Source organism: Marmota monax, unplaced genomic scaffold, assembly GCF_021218885.2.
Source record: "Marmota monax isolate L192 unplaced genomic scaffold, Marmota_monax_Labrador192_F-V1.1 WCK01_AAM20220418_F8-fsc00007, whole genome shotgun sequence".
In the NCBI taxonomy this organism is placed as follows: Eukaryota; Metazoa; Chordata; class Mammalia; order Rodentia; family Sciuridae; genus Marmota; species Marmota monax.
The window spans coordinates 32483587-32507716 of NW_026692781.1; the positions used below are offsets into that span (position 1 = coordinate 32483587).

General features: G+C 39.3%; 1 pseudogene; it reads left to right on the forward strand.

The window, feature by feature from the left end:
* Positions 1–24130, forward strand: part of LOC124094656 (aldehyde oxidase 3-like) — a 90604-nt pseudogene that overhangs the window by 30909 nt on the left and 35565 nt on the right.

The window sequence follows — 24130 nt, forward strand, 5'->3', positions numbered from 1 at the left end:
TCCTCCTCCTCCTCCTCCTCCTCCTTCTCCTCCTCCTCCTCCTCTTCCTCCTACTCCTTCCTTATTCCTTTTAATCTAGATGTTGGGGTTGAATGAAGCTTGCAGGCTGATTCTAGCTAAAATCATCCTCCCAGCATCTCCCCACAGAGGAATGGTGGAATACTGAAGAACTTTCATGATCAGCTTTCTCTTTAATTCCACTCAGATGTTTTGCAGCAACTAAAGATGAGGGTAAAAATGAGTTTGCCTTTAGGACACTCTAGGGAAGAGAGCTTTTTCCAGGTGCTTCCAGCCTCTCTCAAGTTTCAATAAGCACCACGTATTTATTTGATCTCTTTTTCAAATTGTGTTTCTGAGGTCCCTTGATGGATGAAACCCAAAGAACTCCTCTAATTTATAGAAACTTCCCCAAAGTGATGAAAATAAAAATCTGAAGACCATGCAGCAACATACAGTTTTTTAGAAAAGGTTTTTATATCAGTCAACTGGATCTTCACAATCAATACTTTCCATTAAAATAATAAAAGCATCTTTATTTCAGGACCCTTGTGCATATCACGACATCTCCAAGAAACCAGCATCCTAGAAGACTTTCTTTAACCATACCTCTGGGGACTCAGTCATTTGAGGTCAGTACATTTTTTGAATGAACAGAACTGACAAATAAGGATACAGCTGTCCTTTAACCTTGCTTTCCTTTTGAATTTCAAATCACTATTGTAAGCTCAGCTATCGGATGTTACATACAAGCAATAATCAGAAAGTGCAGTGGGATAACAGTTCCCCTTAACAACAGCAAACAGAAACATCTCTGAGAATAAAATCAATAAGAAATGTGCAGGGCTTATACATTAAGAGAAGTTTTAAACTAGTATTAAACTTAAAATGAGACATGATTTGTTAGAATGGACCCAAGTACTATGTATAACTGTAAAAGTCTAATAATAATTTTAAAAGACATGAATACAGGGAAAGATGCAGTCCTTAGCTAGGAAGACATAAAATGAAAACATAAAAATAGGCATTGTGAAAAATAATAGTAGTAACAAAGGGAAATTAACCCTATACACTTCTGAAATGTAGTGTACATCTCAAGATGTTAAACATTATAGATACTGTCACAGGAAGAGACTGAAAGACCAATGGGACAGCACAGAGTCCAGAAATAGATCAGAAAATGTGTATCATGAGAAATAAAAATGCATTTTAATTAATAAGATGGAGTATTTAAACAGAGATAATTGATGCAATTACCAAACCCTTTTAAAGACAAAGAAAGAAACATAAAACTGTCTTATTTCTCACCTTACAATGAAAATAAATCCCAGATTGATTGAAGTTTTAAAAATTAAAAACAAAGGCAGGAAATTTCTAGGAAAAAATATGCATTATTATTTTTTTAAGTCCACAGCTCGGGGAAGACTTCCCTGAGTACAACATGAAACCCAGAAGCTATAAAGGAAAAGACTGACAAATTTCACTATGGAAGAGGGAAAAATAAGTAAAAAAATATGCAACAAAAACTTTTATAAGTTAATAAGAATAAAGGAAAACTAAGAAAAGCATTCCTACTGGCAGATCACAGGGAAAATAAAACCATTAAACTTCTAAAGCCTCACTTGGTATTTTTAAAAGACAAATTTCAAGCAACAAGATATAACTTTCATCTCTAAGACTGACAACAATTTAAAATGTTGGTAATAGCCATGACTGATTGAATTTGGATTTTTGCCTATAATCTTATTCCCTTATATAATAAAATTACTGAAGCTAGATAACATATTGGTTAAAATGGCCAGTATTACAAGGACCTAGCAACAGGGGGCAGCAGAGATCTCCTGCTGTCTCTGTGTTCAGTGACTTTCACTGTCGCAGTTTCTGAAGTGGCAGAATTCAGCAAGAAGGGAGGTGTATTTCAGTTCTTAGTGACAGTGAGTAATCAGGTGGCAGCTGACTCGATGTTATCTTTAAGGCCTTCTCACCAGGCCAGGATGTGCCCATGCCAGGATGTGTGTGCTCCAGTCAAGGAATCTAGTCAAACCCACCATCAGCAAGTGGGTTGCTGCACCTCTGTCCCTAGCTTGTCCTGAGTGGAACAATTATGTTTCCCGAGGAAGCTGGTATTTGAAGAGTTGACACTCAAATCTGAATATTTCACTAAGAGTCCTTTCCAATCAATAAACAAGAGAGAACAATGAAACTAATAAGAAAACACTGTCGCTGTCACTATTCTCATTTGCATGACTAAGGAAACTTCACCAGTGACTATAGTCATATTAGCTGCATGGCTTTGGGGTTGAGAGAGAGATGAAAGAGAAAATCAGAGTACGAAGGAAGGAAGTAGGTTGACCCTGTTCCCTTCCCTGCCTGGGAGGGGGGGCATTTGGGTCATCACAGACTACTCTGGCCATCTGTTGCCTTCAGGTTCTTTCCCATGATGTGGGTTCATTTCCTCCTCTGGTCTTCTCCAGCCCTCACTGGGCCTTGAATTTCAGACCCTCCTGTGCTTTCCATTCTCTTCAATAGGACTCAGATTCTAGTTTCCATCAGTGAAGGAGCTGCCTATTCAGGCTGGAGTCTTCCACTGCAGAAGAGAGCCCTATGTCCAACTCAGATGGCTGTGAAGATGGACACCTCTGAACTTATCCAGCAGGGCAGATTAAGTTTCAGGGAGTATATTAGTCAGCTTTCCATCACTGTGGCAAAGCACCTGGGGAAATCCACTTAAAAGAAAGAAAGGTTGTTTTGGCTCATGGTTTGAGAAGTTTTGACCATGGTCTGTTGGCTCCATTATTTGGGGGCCTGTAGCAAAGTAGTACCTCATGGCAAAGAGCATACAGTAGAACAGAATTTCTTACCTCATGGTGTCTAGGAATGAGAGAGAGAGAGAGAGAGGTCCTAATAGCCACTGAAAGGGCACATTCCTAGTGACTTAACTTCCTTCCAATATGTTCTACCCCCTAAAAAATCCACCACCTCCCAACAGCACTACAGGCTGAAAACCAAGACTTCAACACATGAGCAGGAAGCATGAGAAAACTTTTTTCCATATCACAGTCAGAATCTGTCCTGTCAGCTGCAAAGACACCTTTAGGAATCCTGGGTGTAGTGTGCCCTTCACCAGGTACAGGATTACAGAAAATGTGGATTGAGAAATCAATATAGAATGTATGAATTCATACATATACATGCATGCTTGCACTTTCTTATGATAAAAGTAAAAGTCCCTGTAATGAACACTTGACAAATATAGAAAAATATAAAGAAAACCCAAATCTACTGGAAACCTTTTATACATACACATACAATCACTATTAAAGTATATTACAAATATTAAAAACCTAATTCTCAGGCAAATCTAAAGTAAACATGTGTCAGAGACTTATTTTTTATTTTTAAATTAATTAATTAATTTTAATTAGGTATACATGACAGCAGAATGCATTTTGATTCATTGTACACAATTGCAGCACAACTTTTCATTTCTCTGGTTGTATACAATTTAGCATTGCACCATATGTGCAGTCATACATGTACCTAGGGTAATGATGTCCATCTCATTCTACCACCTTTCCTGCCCCCCTGTCACCTTCCCACCCCTTTCTCCCCTTTGCACCATCAAAGCTCCTCCATTTTTCCCATGTCCACTCCATTTTATGGATCAGCATCCACTTATAAGAGAACATTCCACCTTTGGTTTTTTGGGATTGGCTTACTTCACTTAGTATGATATTCTCTAACTCCATCCATTTACCGGCAAATGCCATAATTTTATTCTCTGTCAGAGACCTATTTAGCTTATTAATGAGGGGACCAGCGAAATGATTCAACTGAATGAAAATGAACTTGAGATTGAGTATAAAGTCACTGAAAGAATAATGAAAGACGTAGCAGATATAGATAACAGAAGTGGTAAATATCTTAGAGGGAATAAAGCTGTAATCTTTGAGGCTGTCATTTCTGAGGAAAGGAATCATTTGATACTTTACTAAAAAAATAAACTACATGTTACTATGTAACTTAACAGAATCTCAGCCTAATCATTATTAAACAAAAAGTCCTAAAAAAAAATGATCCCCTAAAGAACAAGGTAACCATTGACAGGTTTGCTGGACTGTGTTCCAGTGTGACATTAAAAGCACATGAAATCTTCTTTTGGCTTTCTCCAAGTTCTGAATAATGTTTTAAACATGCTATTATCATTTTAATAGATTTCCTTCTAATCTTAAGAGTTATTAGGGTGTAATAAAGAAGTAAATAAAAATAAAATGAGTATCATATTGTATCTATAATCCGACATCCCTCTGTTTTTACAAAATAGCACTATCATGAACTTTTCTTCATGTCACTAAATATTTTTCAAAAGGGGATTCTTAACTGAAACAGGTTTTTTATTCAAATGGATAGGCTCTTATTTACTTAACCAATCCTCATTTGAGGGAGCAAACAACATTTTAGCAAGTATTCTAGTACATGAATCTGCACACATTTCCAATTATATCCTTAAGACTGATTCCTACTTGTAGAATTTCTGTATCATAGGTTCTTAAAAGCCTAGAGAGATTGTTTCCCATTTCAGCAACCCTTACCTTACCAGCATTGGGTATTATGTGTTCTGATCTTTCACAATTTAGAGAAAAATTGTATCTTGTTATTTTGATTAACATTACTTTATTAGTGAAATTATTTCTTTTTTTTCAGATGGTCACTAGCCATTTATAGTTCTATTTTGCTTTTATATGATTAAATCTCATTAAAATGAACACTAAAGATAGATTTGAAGGACAAAATTATACCCAAAGGGCTGCTGAAACCTGAAGGAAATATGAGGAAAGTGTTTTTCACTTGCCCTATAGCTAGAAAGAGGATTTAAGGTCATCTGCACATAACCCTCATCACCTCAGGCTAACCCACCAGTGTACACCAACCCTTGTCACCCCAGGCTAACCCACCATTATACACAGAGGGCCACAGGAGAGGACAGAGCAGTGTTCTAATGGTCAATTTTAATTTTCAACTTGATTGGATTAAGATATGCCCAAGATTAAGGAGTTTATGGGTGTGTCAATGAGAGTGTGTCTAGGAATGATTGGCATGTGGGATAGCCAACTGAAATGGAGACCCTCCCTAAGTGTGGGCAGCACTGTCCAATAGTGAAGCCAGATTTACAGATAGGTAGTTAGTATAGTTAGGTAGATCGGGTCTAATGTCAAGTAAGATAAATAAAACAGAGGCCATTATTGAGAATGGAGTCCAGGAAACCAGAGCAACACTTGGGAAATTGAAATGTTAATGTCCCCAAGGCCTGGAACCTATTCTAAGGAACTGTTAATGACACAGCTCCCAGCAAACAGGGAAATGCTGATCAAAGCTGCCTTTTCTGCCCATATTACTCCTTCAGTCCACCTATCACCTACCTTTTGGGCCTTCCCACCTGCCTCCTATCACTGCAAGATAACAGAAAACAAAGGACAGGAGTGTGGGAAAGCTGAAAGAAGACCTTAGCTATAAAAAAGGGAAGACCTCCCCCTTCCACGGATTCCACCTTTTGGGTCCCCTTCTTCCTCCGGGGAGAAGTCTTTTCTGCTGCCCTTTAATAAAGCTTCTACTTTCCACTCTAAACTTGCCTCTGCGTGCTTCTCTGGTGTTATACCTCAGCATTTGGGGAAGCAAGGACTCGTCGCGTAGCAATAGGATAATGGCTTGGATGGGATGAAAGTTGGAAGAACAAGGAAGTGGAAGCAAATGCAAGCTCCATTCTTCTCCAATAGGTTCTTGACTGCAGATGCAGTCTTCTGAGGATATGGGACTCTCACTTCTTCACTCTTCCAAAGTGGTTTCTCCAGAAGCCTTCAGTGTGGGACTAGGGTAGCACCCTTAATCCCTCTTGTTCTGGAGCTTTAGCCTCTTGGACTGTGCAGCTATTGGTTCTTTCAGTTCTCCAGCCTATAGACGGCCATTGTGGACTATTCCAGCTTCTGGTCGCATAAGCTAACCTGATAAATCCCCTGCTTATAATTATACTTCCTGTTGTTTCTGTTCCTTTAGAGGACCCTGAATAATACAATTGTCTAGATTTTTTCCCCAAATAAAGAGCCTGGCCCTCCCTCTCACATCAACTGATGTTCTGAATTTGGGTTGGTTGTTGGTCTGAGGAGGTTTACCAAATGAAGAAAAGAAACTGTTATTTGGAAAACATCCTGGTGTTAATCCCCAGGGGCACCATGCAACAACTTCAAGGGACAGGAATATCCACTGGGTAACTTCAATTACATGAAATTACAGAATTCGAGAACTGACACTTCTTAAAGATCTTCACTCTTGTGTTATAAAATTTGCCTTCAATGAAGGGAGAGTAAACTTCATCCTCACCCCAGCTCTAAATTCATAGACCCAGATTAGTTTTTTTTTTAAAAAAAGTCTGCCAGGCATGGTATCTTATGCCTGTGATCCTAGTGACTTGGGAGGCTGAGGCTGGAGGATCACAAGTTCAAAGCTAGCCTCAGCAACTTAGTGAGGCCCTAAGCAACTTAGCAAGACCCTGTCTTGAAATTAAAGAAACTAAAAAGGGATGGTGCTATGGCTCTTTGGTTAAGAACCCCTGGGTTCAATATCTAGTACAAAAAAAAAAAGCCTCTAAATTTACAAGTTCAAAAGTTGGTTTAGCTAAAAAGCATGATTTTTGAGGTTCAGAAACGAAAGCCCGAAGAGTTTGAAAATAAATAAGCAAGCAAACAAAAACTTCTGCCCAAAGTTATTTATGGCAGTTCTGGGTCCAGAACTGTGTCTCCCAGTTTCCCACCTGAGGCAGTGCTGACTGCCTCCCTGCCTTAAGGGGAACCTCACACAGGCTCCCTAATGGACATGCCAACAATGGGAAATTGTAGCTCAAGTGGTTTCTTACTAAGAACTGTTTAAACTATGTAGTTTTTCTCATAAAAGTAGAATATCCCATATGCCAGTTCTCTCACAATCAACCTCCCGCTGGTCCAGTCCCCACCTTGCCTCATCCTCATCATATGTACCCTCTATAGTGTCATGTGGATAAACAATGAGGCTGAAGAAAACTCCAGTTAGAGCTGAACACGGGCTTGAGGCATTTAGAATAGACAAAGATGTACCCATTTCTTTGTGGTTGCTTCTGACTCAGAACACCAATCTGCTTTGTGCTTTGTTTTTTTTTAAACCCAGTTCATAGATCCCCAGAAGCCCTTGCAAGATCCAGTCGAACACCCCATCATTCATTAGTCTGGCATTCACCCCGTCACAGGGAAGGCAGTGTTTTGTGATGACATGCCTACCTTGGCAGAGGAACCCTTCCTGGCAGTGATGACCTGCATCAGGCCACATGCTAAAGTTGTGTAAGTGACAAGGCAGACTTGCAAACCCAGTAATGCCTAGGAAGCACTTAAGGGCACAGTTATCCATCAGCAATCAACTCAACTTTGCACGCTGATGTACTTACACACACACACATACACACACACACAAAATCTCAGGATATACCTCGATAAAATAAAAAGAAGTTAAGAAACTGATTTTGTGTGAATACATTAATAAGCTCCTGTCAAGAGAGGGAGCTGGTATCTGTAGGGCTGGCCATTGTTATCTAAGAATGAAAAGTGTCAAGAACAATTTCCTTGGCTCATGAAAACCCGAAAAGATGATTCTCTCCCCCTTTTTTCTTTAAAATACTGTTTTAAGAGGAGCATGGATTCCTAAAAGTGTCACCAATTGAACATTGTGTCATGGAAACTCAAGGGTACACCTTCCCAGGAAGGGAAGAATACCAAATACTCTCCTGAGGATCCCTCCTTTTATTTTTTTGCCTCTGCACCCAGTGAAACCAATGTGCCCCACTTCCCACAGTGTCAGTATGAAGTAAACACACTTTCTGTGATGTACTTTCTTGGCCCATGTGAATTACAGTGTGGTTCTTGGGATTTGCATATTTACACAGAAGAGGACCATGTGATCCTGCAGCATGCAAGTGGCTTTGTTTTTTTCCCCAGTTCCATTGATGCATCCAAGGCCCTGGCATGGCCTGGTGTCCTTGAAGTGATGTTCCCAGTGACAATGGCAGTGAAGAAGACAGACTGTACGCCCAGGACGAGGTAGCACCATAACAGTGCCTAGCATTCTCACAGCAGCTGCTCTTCCTTGGAACCGATTATTTTCCAGGTGACTTTGCACACATGACCATATACAATCCGACTCGTAACGTTAGGTTTCTTATTTGTACTAAGCCTTGTTTTGGAACAGATTTAAAGCAGCTAAGACCCCTGTTAAGTTGACACTGTTCCATTTTAAGATGAAGACATGGAAACTTAGATGGTCGTAGCAAACTGTTTGGGGCCATATAGCTCTGAGTGGCAGAGCCAGAGTGAGAACCCAGACCTATCTCTATGCTGCAAGTCATCCACACACCATTCCAGGCCTGTCTTCCTCCAACCCCAGTTGGCAAGAGCCTTTCCAGTGCACATTTTCATTCCCTCCTGGCATGTTCCTTGGTCTGTTTTTTTTTTTTTTTTCCTGCAGGTAATTTGCATGGGTCAGATTGTCTGTGCTTTGGTTGCAGATTCATATGCCCATGACAAGCAGGCCACAAAAATGATGAAGTTTGTGTATCAAGACATGAAGCCTGTGATTGTGAGTATTCATGTAATGTCAGCATCTGCTTGGCCTTTGGTCAGTTTGGAAATGTCTTTCCAGAAAGTTCCAAAGGATATTGTTTTACTCCTGAAAACCCTTAATCTTGAGTTTTCCATCTGCTATGGAGATAACACAAACTGGAAAACTTATTTTGTCCTGAAATTTTCAATTTTCCTTCCTCTTACCACCAGGTACTTCCATTTGGAAATGTGTCCTCCTAGCCCACAGCAGATTCTAATCATGCCCTGTGTGTCTAAGTACTCCTGAAATGCTTCTGGTTTTCCTTAAAGGGAAAGTCTCAATTCCAAACTTGACATTTGAGTCCTATAAAGTTCAAACCTTTGCTTTTTAGGTAGATTTTAACACTTGTAAATTTGAAATTTATTTCCCTTAGCTCCTGTCCCAGGTTCCAACACCTCAGGTCCTTCACTGCCCTTAAGTTTTGTCCTGTCCCACATTAACTGGCTCAGTCCTCATTGAATGTGCCTTTGTTGCCTGGGCTTTTCTTCACTTTTTGCCAGGTTCCAAGGTAAATCTACAGTGATGCCTTCTGTGCATTCTGCGATAGATCCACTGCAGAGGGACATAGCAACATTGCCTAGAAGTGGGACATTGAGAGGAATCATTTGCATTACATTGGCCAAGGCATGGCAGCCTCTGCTCCTTCTAAGGAGAGAAGCTGAAAATTTGTCCACAGATAAATGCCATGGAATTGCTCTCACTGGAGGTCAGGTTCAAAGTGAAAAAAAAGGAATGATCAGAATTAATTTTAACATACTACCCCATGACACCAACATAAAACAAGATAAAAGGATTAAAAATTAAAAGGTCAAAAGTGAAATAAATCCAAAAAGCAAGCAAGAAAAGCACGGGGGAACTCCTCAATAGTATTTCTGAGTATGACTCAAATTCTAACTTTCATAAAAGATTTATCAGTTCTACTATATAAAGTAGCACACTTCAGCAAAAGAAAAATATAAGCAGTCAAAAAATAAATACCAAGTGGAAAATAATTGCCATACCATAGGCACCAGTTTCTTAATTGTTCCTGATTTCTTGATTATATAAAGATTTCCTAGAAATGAAAAGGAAAGGCTAGAAAAATATGCAAAGAATGCCAGCAGACAGATCACAGGAGTTAATTATAAAAAAGGGCCCTTATAGGTAGGAAGAGATACTTAGTCTCTTCCTAAATGAAAAGCTACAATGTTAAGCCATTTTTAGCCTACAAATTGGCAAAGTTGAAACCACATTCTGTTGCCTTCTTATCTTCCTGATAGAAATGCAAACTAGAACAACTTCTATGAAGAAAGATTTAGCAATATCTATGAAAATTCCAAATGTATATGCCATTTAACCAACAACCCTGCTCTGGGAATTTATCCTACAGCTTAGATTGTTCACCTGCCAAATAACGTATTCTTAAAGTTTTTCTTTGTACCATTGTTTGCAATAGGAAAACACTAGAAACAAATCGAGTGTCCATCTATTTATATAAGGGAATTCAATGTGGCTGCATATGTAATTTTTTTTAATTGAGGACATTCTCACACTTCAGTGTGAGAGATGAGAAGGAGACCAAAGTCAGAAATCTTGAATTTGGTCACATTGGTAAGATCTGTTATTTATTACTTTCTGTGGGAATAGAAGGATCTCCAAGTTATTCAGATAAGCAAAAGAAAAAAATGCAGAAAGGTGTACAAAGCAGGGAGTGTGGTAATATAGATTTATATTTGCTTGCATTTGTATAGAGAAGTTCTGAAAAGATACACAGGAAACTAATGATAGTGGTCCTCTTTGGAAAACAGATGGAGGGACCAAGACTCTTCATCAGATACGTTCAGAATCTGTTTCATTTTTAAACCACTGGAATGCATTGTCTAATTTTGAAAAAGAAGTTTTAAATGTAAGTTTGAAAAATCCCTTAAATAAATGATAAATCTGGGCTAAGGGTGTGTGCAGTTCAGGGGTAGAACGTTTGCCTAGTGCACATGAAACCCTGCGTTTAATCATAAGGTGCAGAACATAAACAGACTAGAGTTTGAGAACAACTTGACTAAGGAACAAAGGTTATGTTCCTGTGCAGGTCTACGTATTGAAATCATTCTTTTGTAACATATTTATCAAAATCCTAACTAGGAATGAGAGGTAGAGAATTCTGAAGTTTGCCTATAGGGTTTAGACTAATCTAATATTAAGCCTCCATAATAGGTGTGTTTTTGTGAGAATAAAGGTGAAAGAGAAGTCCAAATCCATGAAGGATGAATATGACTGGGTTTCATTATATGGTGAACCTATGTTCTGAAATGTGCCAGCTCAGGAAATGTAGTTGAAAAGTGCAGCTGAACCCATGGAGTCTCTAGGAAGTCATGTTTGAAATCTGCACTGTCCTAGGGAATTGTTAACATTACATGTAGTTTTCAGCATGAGGGTTGTGAAGATGCCCAAAGTCAGAAATCTTGAACTTGTCCACATTGGTAATACCTGTTCTTCATTACCTTTCACAGGATGCAATACAACATAAATCATTCATTGGACCTAGAGGGAATGGGGGGCGGGGGGAGAACTATGACAAGGAAACATAAAGGAAACATTTCAATGTGTCAGTCAAATCTTTGAAGGTGAATTCTAAAGCCCCTTTTTATCATGGGAGTTTTGGACATATTGATGCTACTTTAATGATATTACTTCTATATTTATTTATTTATTTATTTATTATTTATCTTAATTCTTCTCATGGAAATTAGAAGAAAAACAATCCAGAATCAAACTCAGAGAGAAGGAAGGAGTTTTACAAAAGAATTTGTACTGGTTCTATAGATTGTAGAAGCCATTTGAGATTTTGAAAAAGAAGGTGACAGGGTCAAAATTGCCCTTGAATGCACCTGGAAGTGCACTTTGGATTGAATGGGAAGAGAATGCCCATCAGAGAACAGGGTCAAAGGTCATTATAGCATGCCAAATGAGAAATTATACTTGTTGCAATAGAGTTGGGCAGGAAATGTAGGTGCAAGAGATAGTCAGGTACTGACTAGGTATGAAGAGCAAAAGGAGAATTCAGAGGACTCTGAAATTATAGATTTGATGAACAGGGGAGAGACGATATCAATAACAACCTGGGGACATTATAACATATTTGAAGGCAGGCAGAAGATGAGGGGTCCCAGGGGCCAGCAGGTGTTCATGGGTGTTATTCACAGGCAGTTTTGAGAAATACTGGGGCTGGAGATGGGGGTTTGGAAGACTCCATGAAAATGAATGAAGTTATCAAAAAAGAGAACAATGTCCAAAAATCTACTTAAAAGAAAAAAAATTATATATATATTATATATAATTTATATATATATATAATATATATATTATATATATTATTATATATAATATATATATATATATATATTATTATATATATATATATATATATATATATATAGCTCTCAGATAAAAAGACTAATAAGCTGATACTGAAATCTGATATCAAGAGGGAGGAGAGAAGAGAAAATTGCTATTGTTGAGAGAATAAATTTAATTGAATGAAATTTACCAGACTTTAATTGGGCAAAGAATGATCCTCCAATTGGGCAGCCCTCAGAACTGGAAGAGGTTCAGAAAGCTGTGCTCCACAATGTGGGCAGATATTTATAGATAGGAAACAGAAACAGTCCAGAAACAGCTCAGTTGGTTATATCTCAGGCTGTCTTTATTTGGATGCAGCCTGATCATTGGCAGCCTATGATTGGCTGAAGTTCAGTTTCTGTGATTGTCTAAGACTTACCTGTTAAAAAAAACAAAAACAAGAACAAATTTAAATATTCCTAATTAGTCTTTCAGTTAATGTACTAAGTTAGGTTATATTTCATTACCTAGAGACTCAAAGTATGTAGACACCCTCAGACCAAATTTGGTGTAACCTAGTGCTATGATTGGTTAATGAAAATTACAGCCACCAAACTCATAGCAGTTTGAGAAAGATAGAGAATGCCTTGAGACAGAATCTTTACTGGCAGTTGCAGTTAGAGTTATTATTAAATTGCAAATTTCTGTTACCTAGAGAACTAAAATTGGATGAACCAATAAGACCAGGATGTCCCTCCTGGACACAGGGGATTAGAATCAAGGCTGCCCATATATATTTTGATACTAATGATTTCAAAATTTATATCTATGAATTGCTCACTAAATCTTCAACAATGTTTTAAGTTATCTCAATGCTTTTCTAAACCACCTCCTCCTTCTTGAATGGAGACAAATGTTATCTTTGAAAACCCTATGATTAATCATAGGCTCTGAGTGTTACTTTCCACTTGGGAGAAATCTAAAAAGAGGGAGAGAGACTTTTCCTCTACTTCTTCTCTCCTTCTCCTCCCTCACATGCACCCTATTTTTCATACATCAAGTCCTATGGAGTTGTTTATTTGTTTTGTGGGGCTGGGGATGAACCCAGGACCTCACACTTGCTAGACAAGCTCTATTGCTAAGCTATACTCCCAGCTGCGCTGTGGGTTTTAATGAAGTTGAAAGAGATTTCAACTCAGTGGCTGCAGAGTTGTGGTTTGGGGTTTTAATCTTTCCAGCAAACAGATGAAAAAATTATGTCGGGTAGAATGTCACTTGTTGTACAAGTTTCTGTTTGTTGTGTAGTCAATTCTGCCCCCAGGCAGTTACATTACAGAGGTGGCTTTACCCTTAGGTGAAAGCATCTCATTCTTTGCTCTTCCCTGATGATCAAGATTTGTTGCTCAAGTCAATAAGAATGAGTTTCTAGTTCTTGAGAAAATACTGATGTGGGAAGGCAGGCAAATGGAGCCAGATGCACAGGAGATTTTGAAATTGAATGTAATTGCTCAATTATCTTGCATATAATAAATTACCAATGAACACTTGGCCAAATTATAAGGATTACTGTAAATCAAGATAGGAAACAAAATGTTGTCCCCATGACCTGAAAGAAAATAATATTAACACTTAGTGAAACGTACTACATTCTGTTTTGAATATATATAAATTAAGTTCCTCTAAAGATAAGCATCTCTGTGCTTTGCTGTGTCTAAAAGGGAAAGTGCACTTTGGTGAACAGGAACATTTTTATATGGAGACTCAAAGTGTATGTGTGGCACCAAAGACAAAGGACAAAGAAATGGACATATACGGGTCAAGCCAGAATGCAATGTTCACACAGGTGGGTTTCTTTCCAGTCACGACTTCTGGCATCACAGCTGTAGAACTTCTAAATGAGGCATTGTCATTTTTTTTCTGATTTATAGCTGTATAACCAAGATAATGAGGTAATGTTTAATTAAAGGCTGAACATCAGGACAGGGGCCAAGCCTAGCCCTAATTTTTACTAGTTTCCTTTAGTGTTCTGCAAAGTTCTACCCATCCCCACTTTGTCTAAGATGATGACAGCCTCCTACTTCATTAGGGAAAATCATCAGTCCTGAAATGTCCCAGTCTCCATCTGTCCCCATCTTCATTACATGCACAGTCTGCAGGTGAGAGGTCCTCCTTCCCCTCCAGGCCAGTCTTTACACCTGCACCTTTGGTCCCACTTTCTCCCTATCAATTCATAAACTCAAGTCTGATCAAGGAACCTGGTGGCTACTGCTTCTTTCTCTTCCCCTTCTGAAACAAGTTTTTAGAACAGTTGCCTACACTTGCTGCTTCTCATTTGTGCTTCAATTCACTGCTTCTGCCAAGGTCACCAGTTGTCTATTACTTCTCAAATCTAAAAGATGTTCTTCTCTTCCTCCTGGATGTCCCTGCTGCCTTCCACACTGAAGATCACTTGGGCATTGACACTCTTCATGCTCCTGACTTTTCAGATGCTTCTCTCCTGAGTTTCTTTTCATGATGAATAATTGAATTTTTTCAAAATAAAAATTTAAATAGGAAAACATAAAAAGGAAATAAAACATGCTAACCATATAGTGTAAATATACAATACATATATTCCTCTAATAGTCTCCTTCATAATCATCCTTGGGAAATTTAACATTGACAAGCCCTATTTATTTCCTATATGGATGATGTTCAAATTTCTACAATTGACTCACTAATGTCCTGGGTTTTATATTTCGGTTTTTGTTTTTGTCTTCTTCTGATCTAAGATCTAATCCAGGGTCATGAATTGCTGTTTCTTTAATCTCATTTACTCTAAAATAATTTCTAAGACTATGTTTTCTTTCACAGTGTAGATATTTTTGAAGAGTCAAGAAGGACATTCCTTAATTTGGACTTGATAGTGTTTTCTTCCTGATAGATTCAGGATGAACATTTTTGGCATGAATATTATAGGAATGTATTTTGAGCTTGTCATATCAGGAGGCAGGCACACTATGTTGCTGTGGTCCATTACTGAGGATGTTAAGTTTGGTCATTTGTTGAAAGTGGTACTGTCAGGTTTTTCTTGAGTACAGGTACCTTTTCCCCTTTGTAATGAAGCAACCTGTGGACTGCTAGTTCAAGACTGAGTGTATATATCTTCCCCAGTGGTTCTAGTGTCACTGATGATTCTTCTCAGAAGATTCCAATTCCATTATACATGTACATTTATTACTCTGCACTCTTCCAAAAAGAGCTTCAAATGTTTTTTGTATCAATGTGGACTTGACGATTCTTTTTTTAAAATTGATGTTACAGTGCATTCCAGTTATCATGATTTTTGATCCTAAAATTACCCTGAATTTGGCCAGTAGGAACACTTTCACGCTTTCTTTCTTCAATATTTTGACCTAGAATCTATCAGCTTTTCAGAACTTTCTCCTTGTTACTTTTAAGGGAGAATGGTATTTAGAAACCAAATCTGGTGCTAAGTGTGTTCACTACTCATGGGGTATCAGTACTCTTAGGCTCTCTCAGTGTTCAGAAATAGAACAAAAAAATTTTAAAGAGAAGACCATACTGATCCAATAATTCCATTCCAACACTCCAAGTTTCTCTCTGTTATTCATCCTTTCCATATTTGTGTCTCCCTTCACCCACAGCAAGAACCCTGGTTTCCAACAATATACTTTATATTTATTCATTTGCTCAATCTTATAATACACACAAAATAGTTTCAAAATCACTACTTTCAATACTACCAACAACAAACTAGTAAGTCACATTTAAGCTTTCTTTGTATTCTTATAACCTTTTCCAGGGACAGACAGTGTGCACAAAGCACTGAATTCAAAGTTTACTTGGCTTAATGTTTCGTGGCGACTTTACACACAGCTGAGTTCATTTTTTCTCTTTATATTCAATTTGAGATGATTTTCCCATTGTAGTTCAATATTTTTATTACCTAAAGCACCTTCATAAATATTAATGGTGGGATATAATGCTTCAGTTATTGGTATTTTACTTCTAAAGTATTTGTGCTTACCTTCAGACTTTATAAGGAATTCTTCATGGATCCCATCATTTTCACTAATATTACTAGTAATTTGCTCTTCCCTAGTATCCTTGCACACTGGAGATTTGATGTACCATCTCCCGCCCACTACCTGCCATGAATTATCTAGGTGTGACCACCCCCACCACACACACCAAATATGAGCTACAAGCTGGGACCCAGGGATTTTAAATCTGCATTTCTATTTCCCTTAGCCCTGGCCATGGTATTTGGGGTGCTCCTGTGATTCACATCAGCTCCAGGCAGAAATGACTCAGCTAATTCCATTTTGGAAAGGAACCAGGGGTCCTGATCCTGGTGCACATGCAATCCATCTCCTGGGAGCTCTTCAAATGTTGATATTTATTTCCCCTTCATAGACTAATGAGATCAAAATTCTGGGTGTGGGCCAACACACACACACACACACACATACATACATACATATATATGTATGTATGTATGTACGGCTTTAGGAGAAGCTTATTTATCAGGTTTGCAAATCCTGGGCACAAGATTCTCAGCTTACCTCCCAATTCAAATGGCTATTGATATAAATCTATGGAAGAACATTTCCTCCCAGAAATGTATCAAGAATTTGTTATGCATTCATGAGCTATTAGAAATAATTTAAAATCTTATATAACTTAAAGGTACTCATGGAGAACAAAATAGAAATTATATTTGGTGGTGCACTGATGTTCATTTTCAATTCATTCCTCATCCAAGAATTGGTGACTCTTTGGCCCTTTGTAGTTAAGGTCTTTTTCTTCTTTCTCTGCCTCCATTCCATGGTATTTCTGTGTTTTCAGTATCTTTCTTACTCCTACACAGCTCTGTGGACATCACATCTTTGATTTCAGGCCCTTCTCCAAGCACACAGATTATTCTCAGTGTCCACAGACACTGAGTCTATGTATCATCATGTTTCCTCAGAGATACTTCCCTGCTGCTCATTGCAGAGGGTGTCTCCAGCTTTGCCCATGAACTCTCTCCCAGCCGCCCTCCAGCCCTACTTTCCACCATTCTGTTCCAAGTACAAGCTCTCCATAGCATTCTGTGCTGGTGGCCACATTCTGCCCAGCGTGACAGAAGGAATTATTTCCTGATTGATGTCTGAGTTAAATATGAATCCTCTATGGAGCAGAAACATAGATAAACATAAAGAATCGAAGTGTCTTTCTGTAAACTTCTTTCTGCCCAGCTGCTGCAGGATTCATATCATCACTTCTCACCTGCTGGTAGGGGTCATTACCAGCTTTCCTCCAACCCACTGGCTTCCACTTCTGCCTCTCCCTGGGTCAGTGGCAGGCCTTGATTTATCTCCATGTCACACGGATGGCTGGCCAGCTCTGCCTGACTGACTCAGGATCATCTTTATTATTTCTCTCTGTATGATGCAGAGTTCCCTCTGACTGTCTTTTCTGGCAGCTCATTTATATGAGATATTAATGCTCATCTCTAAGCATCTCAGCGACCCTTTGTGGGACTCTGGGGGCTGCTGAGCTGAGGACAATGAGAAGCCCAGTATGATCACTTTTGTGATCTATCACTAATACATTTTGAAAAGAAATATTAATTTATTCTCTCAATTGTGACTTTGCAGGCATCTATAGCATTTTCTAAAGTCATCTCCCCAAATAAATAAATATATTTTTATTCCGAGAAACGGGAAAATGTTAGGAAAAATTTCTTTTCCTGTGAATGAACTTCTTGCTCATCATGTGTGTACTGCGTAACATTCTATAACAACTCCAGACCCACAGGAAACGGTGGCTGGTACCTTGGGCATTCCAAAGAACAGGATCAGCTGCCATGGGAAAAGGGCTGGTGGATCCTTTGGAGGGAAGTTGAGCACACAAGTGAGTGTTATCTGTGAGCCACGCTCACATGAACCTGGATCCTCTGTATTCCAGTTCTTAGTCCTCCATTCCTATTAAATCCCAGAGTTTTCTCAACAACACATGAGGATAAAGGCCAATGGGCTGCTACCCTTCCAGAACTAATGAAGGAGGGCCACTGTAGCATGAAGAATTGGACACCCTCTGTGCTTCCAGCTGAGTCCACAGTGCTGGGTGGATTCTGATCTAATTATTTTCCTGTATTTATTCCTATCTCTCAGCAAAGGAAATAAGAATAAATGAAAGAGATAATTTGATTCATTGACAGTATTTATTGAGATATGAGCAAAACTTCATCAATATAGAAAGTAAGACAAAAAAAGGATATTAATATTTTGCCTTTGGGTGGCTTACTATTTCTTAAGGACAAAGACACCTGACCATACATTAAAAATTTAGTATATTTGGAAGAACACTTGAGAAACTGCTGACAGCTGTGCTTCCTGGAAGAGCTAGGTAACTGGACCACCAGAGCAGGGGCTGCAGTTCTCATTAAGCACCCTTTGAACTTTCTGAACTGTGTGACATGTGCATGTATCAGCTATTCAAAAAATAAATTATTTACAGACATTACTGATGCACACAGCTAGTAAAGAGTGCTGTTATAATGCTGGAGGGACCAGATGATAAATTCTGCCTCTCGGAAGCAGACCAGATCATGGACCAACACACACACACACACACACTCACACACACACACATACTCACACACACAGTTCTGGAAAAGGACACAAATGCAAAGACATGAGGTGTGTGTTCAATTTTGGTAGTCCCAACCAAATTCAGGTTGATAGTGAGCATGAGAGCTTCATAAATGAGGTAATCGTCACTGACATATTGAAAGAAGGGAAGGCTGAGTCAGTCTGTTGAATGGACAACCTCAGGTTTTTCTGTATAGGTCATAATCAAAATAATGTTTCCTTAGATGGTGGCTTCTTGAAGGTGGAAATGGTCCAGAGAAGACTCCGGAATTGCAGTAACTACAGTTATCTGGATGCAATGAAATAAAGGCTCAGCCCAGGGGGTGGCTGTTGTAAGAGGAGAATTAGATCCTAGAAATGCTGGAGCGGGAGAAATAATTGGCAGGATTTGAATATGAATTGGTATTAGATGAAGAATGTGAGAAATTAAGACTTAAAACTGAACTTGCAGATATGCTAATTATTGATACCACTAATAAAATGAGGAATCTGGTCAGTAAAATTAATTAAGGAATCACAGAAACTCCAACTTCAGAGGGTTTTTAAAGTCCCAAATTACTCCAAGAGGAAAATCCCATGAATAGGTCTTGACTACTCTTAAAAACTATGAATCATGTCCCCAAACAACCACAAAAGATTGCTCAATCATGGCACCTAAGAAAGATCAATAGAAAAGAAACCCTGAAACATACACACAGCTTCCTAACTGCCTCATTTATCAAAAAGCAGCAATAAACTTGGTGCTTCCTTTTCTTTCTGGGAGTGACTGTGCTCTGAGTCTTTTTTGTATGGCCAATGGGTGACATTGGTTCCTGGAACATTCCACAAACCTGAACTCAAAATCTCAAATCACTTAAAATTGTGACCCTCTTTCTCTCTTCCTAGGACTGGCTGCCCAATCTATTCTAAAGTGTGAGGATGACATGTTGATAACTGGGGACACTACCCACTAAGCGGAAATATAAGGTCACTGGATGGGACACACTTGCAAATTCAGCAATCCACTTACTTGCAGCTTCACATACGTGCAATCCTGTGCCCACCTATTTGATGTGATTGATGGATCTTTTTACCAGGCCTTGGTACCATGCAGTGTGACAGCTGAGTCACTGTGCATAAAAGAGGAATACTAATATAGGGACTGGGAGAAAGGCCAAAAGCAAGACGAGAGTGTGAGCAGAAGCTGGCAGCTACAGGTCTCTTCATTTCTGGGGACCTCTGGAATACCAATATGTTAGGATTTGTGGTGAACTTGTCCAAGCTTAGTTCATCTTGTGCATTCATTGATCTAATTATAGACATGATTCCATCTCTTTGAAGGATAGTATACTAGCAGCTTCAATCAGCCTGTTATTTAGAAGGGAACAAAAAATACTGCTAAGAAATAAGCAGTAAAATAAACATCACAAGGCTCCAACTCTAAGCCCTAGGGATTTCGGCTCATAAGAGAGGACCTTTGGTTCTTACAGTCTTATCAACTCTAACTTGAAGCTTGGGTCATTTCTCACTCTGCTGTGGATTAGAAGCAAACCCCTGTTCAGATATCACCCTCGGCAGCTAAGCCCCAAATCCTTACAGATTCAATTCCATCCACACCACAAACTATAGCACATTTCCCATGTGCCACTGTATCTGGCTCATTCCTGCCTGGGTACCTGACGCAGACCTCTAGCCTTAGACATCTCATTCTGAATCATATGACCAGGGATAAGCCTGTCTCCATATTAGACTACTGTCTTCTTCTATGGAAAGAGGTTTCTGTCTTTGCATTTCCATTCTCCTAGTATTAGTATATAAAAGATGCTCTAGAAATACATGTCAAAATTAAGCAGGTGACAGCTGACACTTTTAAAGGAATTGGAAGTCAGGCAGGATGAGGGTCAAGTAAGCTGCTTTCCTTGGAAGGATAATTCTTTCAATAGATAAATACCCTGTGCAGGGTCCTTTAATAAGATCGTCAGAGAGCATCAGTTGAGTCAGCCAAAACAATGAAGGGATTGCCAACTGTCACTAAAAGTAATGGAAGAAATTTGTATATTTAGTCTGAAGAAGAAAAGAGCTAAGGAGCAAGGGTGAGCCTCTCTCCAGAGACAGAAAGTACCCCAGGGAAAGAGGGCTGGACATGTGGGTGACCAAAAGAAAACACATCACTGGTCAACTTAGGACAGACCCCCCTCCCTTCCTGCCCACTCCCTGCAGCCTCTGAGCTAGGGTTCACTGGGTGTTGGGTTCTCCCTTCCACAGCTGCTGTAAACACACCAGAGCTCCACAACACTGACTGGGACTGCAGCCCCCTCTTCCACCTCCTGATGCCTGATTAGACAGCCCAGACAACCCGGATGCAACCCCTCCTCTGAAGACCTGTGGAAGAAGGGTGTAGAACCATTTTCTGTTATGATGGAAGAACAGCCAGAAAAGTGGACACAAGAGGAAGACAGAGTTCCATCCCCTATGAGAGCTGGCTAGCACTGGACCAGCTATCTCCCTGATGCTCTTCCTGTTGGCCAACAGGAGGGATGTTATAGGCCACCTCTCAACTGTTTTACCATGACTCATAAAATACATGTTATGATGAAACCCAGTACACACACACACACACACACACAATTAATAAATGTGATGCACTGATACTTTCTATCTTTCTCTCTTCTCCTCTCCTCTATTCCCCTATTTCTTCCCCTCTCCTTCTCTTTCATTTATTCTTTTAAATATGCCAGTTCCAACTGAATCAATTGATTTCATTACTTATTAATGAAATAGGTTGAAAGGCACTGAACAAGGTGGATTTCTGTCAGGGTGGCCAAATAGCACATATGTTAGAGCCTTGGAGATGTTTGTAAAAATGCAGACCCCTGTGCCTCACCCAGAAACCCTGCATCTGAATTTCTAGGAACTGTTTGGGACACAGGTATAACTCCTGCAGAAAGCCCTGCCATGGAAGAGTTTGAAACAGATGAACTCTTAACTTCTTTCCAACCTCCTAAATAAGTTATAATGGAATATTGTGCAGATATTAAAGCAAATGAAATGGATCTACATATGCTGATAGAGAAAAATACTCAAGATAGATTATTTAGTAAACAAAATCAAGAGCCGAATGGTGTTTATGCTATTAAACCTTTTGTAAAAACTCATTACCAAATGATGGTATAGTCACACACACACATACACACAAAAAATTCTGAACAAGAATTGTAAGGAACTGATAATTGGTTTCCTTTAAGAACAGGGACAGGGCTAACAAGTGGGCAGGGAGGTGTTCATTCTTTATTTTGTACCTTTCTGAAATATTTGCATTTTTAACTAGGTACATGTACATGTTTGTCACCCCTCCTATGAAACCCTTGAGGCCAGATGTAAGATTATGATATGAATTCCATGTATACTGTGAAATCCTTCATGGAGTCTGGGCAACACATCCCATTTAGGCGTGATGATATGTATCTCTGCAGCAAAGTATCTGATTATTCACGCTAAGTGATATTTTAAAAAAGACTCTGAATCTCACCCCACTGGATGAGATTGGTGAAATGTCTCCACCAGGGGTTTTGGAATTTAGCATTGCAGGTAAAGGATTGTGAACTTAAATTAGCACTTATCAGTTTTTCTTATAACAACACAGTATGTGAGAGTGAGACTGTAGACACATTTTACACTTTGCTGTATCTTATTCTACAATTCTCTATGTACTTTTGACTCCCCAAGAGCAATTGAGAATAATACGCCAGGAGGAACAAAGAGAAAGTATCCACTAGGATAGAATGTCAATCCCCAAGTGACAACTAATGGTTGAGAAAGTCTGTAACCCAACAAAGAACAATGAATTCTAGATTCTTTTGATTGTTAACAACTTGGGTCAGTTTGTTATTACTTTGCAGATGAGCAGCTTCTTGTTGAATTCAACTCCACAATGGAACAGACACAAAAGGGAGGACAATGCCCATCAGGCACGCAAAGTGTAACTAGTCAATGCTGCAGGAAATGGTGAGAGGACCCAGTGACAGCGCCTGACGTGTTCTAACAACAAGATACGCTTTTAGGTTTCACCTTACTTCACAGTTTTCATGGACCTCATACATGCTAAGCAAGCGCTCTGCTACTGAGGTACAGCCCCCACCCCAGGTGGAACACTTTTAAGGAAGCCATTGGTCAGGTAGCAACGAAACCATGGCTTTATTTTAATTGGCTTTGGGTACTTGATTTGTGACTGTCTCACTGTCCAAGATTCAAGGAGAGATGGCAGGAAGAGCAAATTTCTCCCTTTATTGTCAGGCTGCTGCTCTGGTTCACATCTACACAGATAGATCTGTTTGGTTTGCTCATGGTGAAGTTGAACCAGGACAAACTATTAACACCAAAACGATACAGGTGAGAGAGATTGTTTCAATTTTGCCATCATTCAAAAGTAGACCTTATAAAATTTTCCCACACTCTGTATTATATGAACTTTGGACTTAATGATGCAGCGACCACCTGTACACAGTACCCTTAGGAGCTCATTCTGGACTGCCTGGAAAGGAATCCACTGGAATTTGGAAAGAGGGCTTCACCTTCCTTCTCTAGTTGGAGGGACTTCACCAGAACTCAGTGTCCCAAGGGATCAGTGGCTTTTGACCCTTGGCTGCAGCAGCTAGAACTTCTCATGGGCCCCAAAACTCAGGTGCTAGGGAACCAGGCTTCCCAGACAACAACTGAATGTAATTAGCACAGCAAATTCAAACCTCCTGATGCCAGAAAACCTGTTCATTTCCCTACCAACAAGTCCACTTTCTTATGCTCACCCTATAGATAGGGAGTTGAGGTTAAGTCTAGGGGTCTCTTTTCTAGAATGTAGCCTCCTTGCCACATGTCCAGCAGGCCTCTCTGTGGGTGATGAAAAGGAGGAGGATCTGTGCTATGTCTTGCAAAGTCCCCCTTCCCCAATAAAGCCTGCTTTAAATCCTGCCATATAACATCAGGGGTTTTTCCTGTCTGCAGTCACTTGATGGGTTTAGGGTAGAAAGAAGCACTTACCATTTTAAAAATTCTTGGAAGTTTTGATTTGTATGTTTATCCAAATTGTAGGTTTTGAAATCTCCTTATTAACTTTTTAAAACAGAAAAAATAACTTACTAGTTGTAGTTTCACCATGGACTGGTACATTCTGTTTGCTTTTCTGGGCAGGTGGCCAGCCATGAGTTAGAGATACCGAACCCTAGCAAGAAGAACAAAATGATGGTGTCCAACACAATCAGCACTGTGGCTTCCCCTGGTGCAACGTCAATGGAAAAACTGTGCCAGTGACAATTTCACTGACTCCCATCCTTCTCCCTCTCAAAGCCCTTTACCAGAGGAGCCTTCTCTAGTCTGGCAAATTTCTCCTGGTGCTTTTCCACATGAGCCCTGGAGATAAGAGGGTAAAACGCCATCTCCTAATGTGCCTTAGTACCACCCGAAGTAGCAGGCACCAGAGTATTGCTTAGCAACATAAATTCTAATTTTCCTTAATATATTTTAAGAAC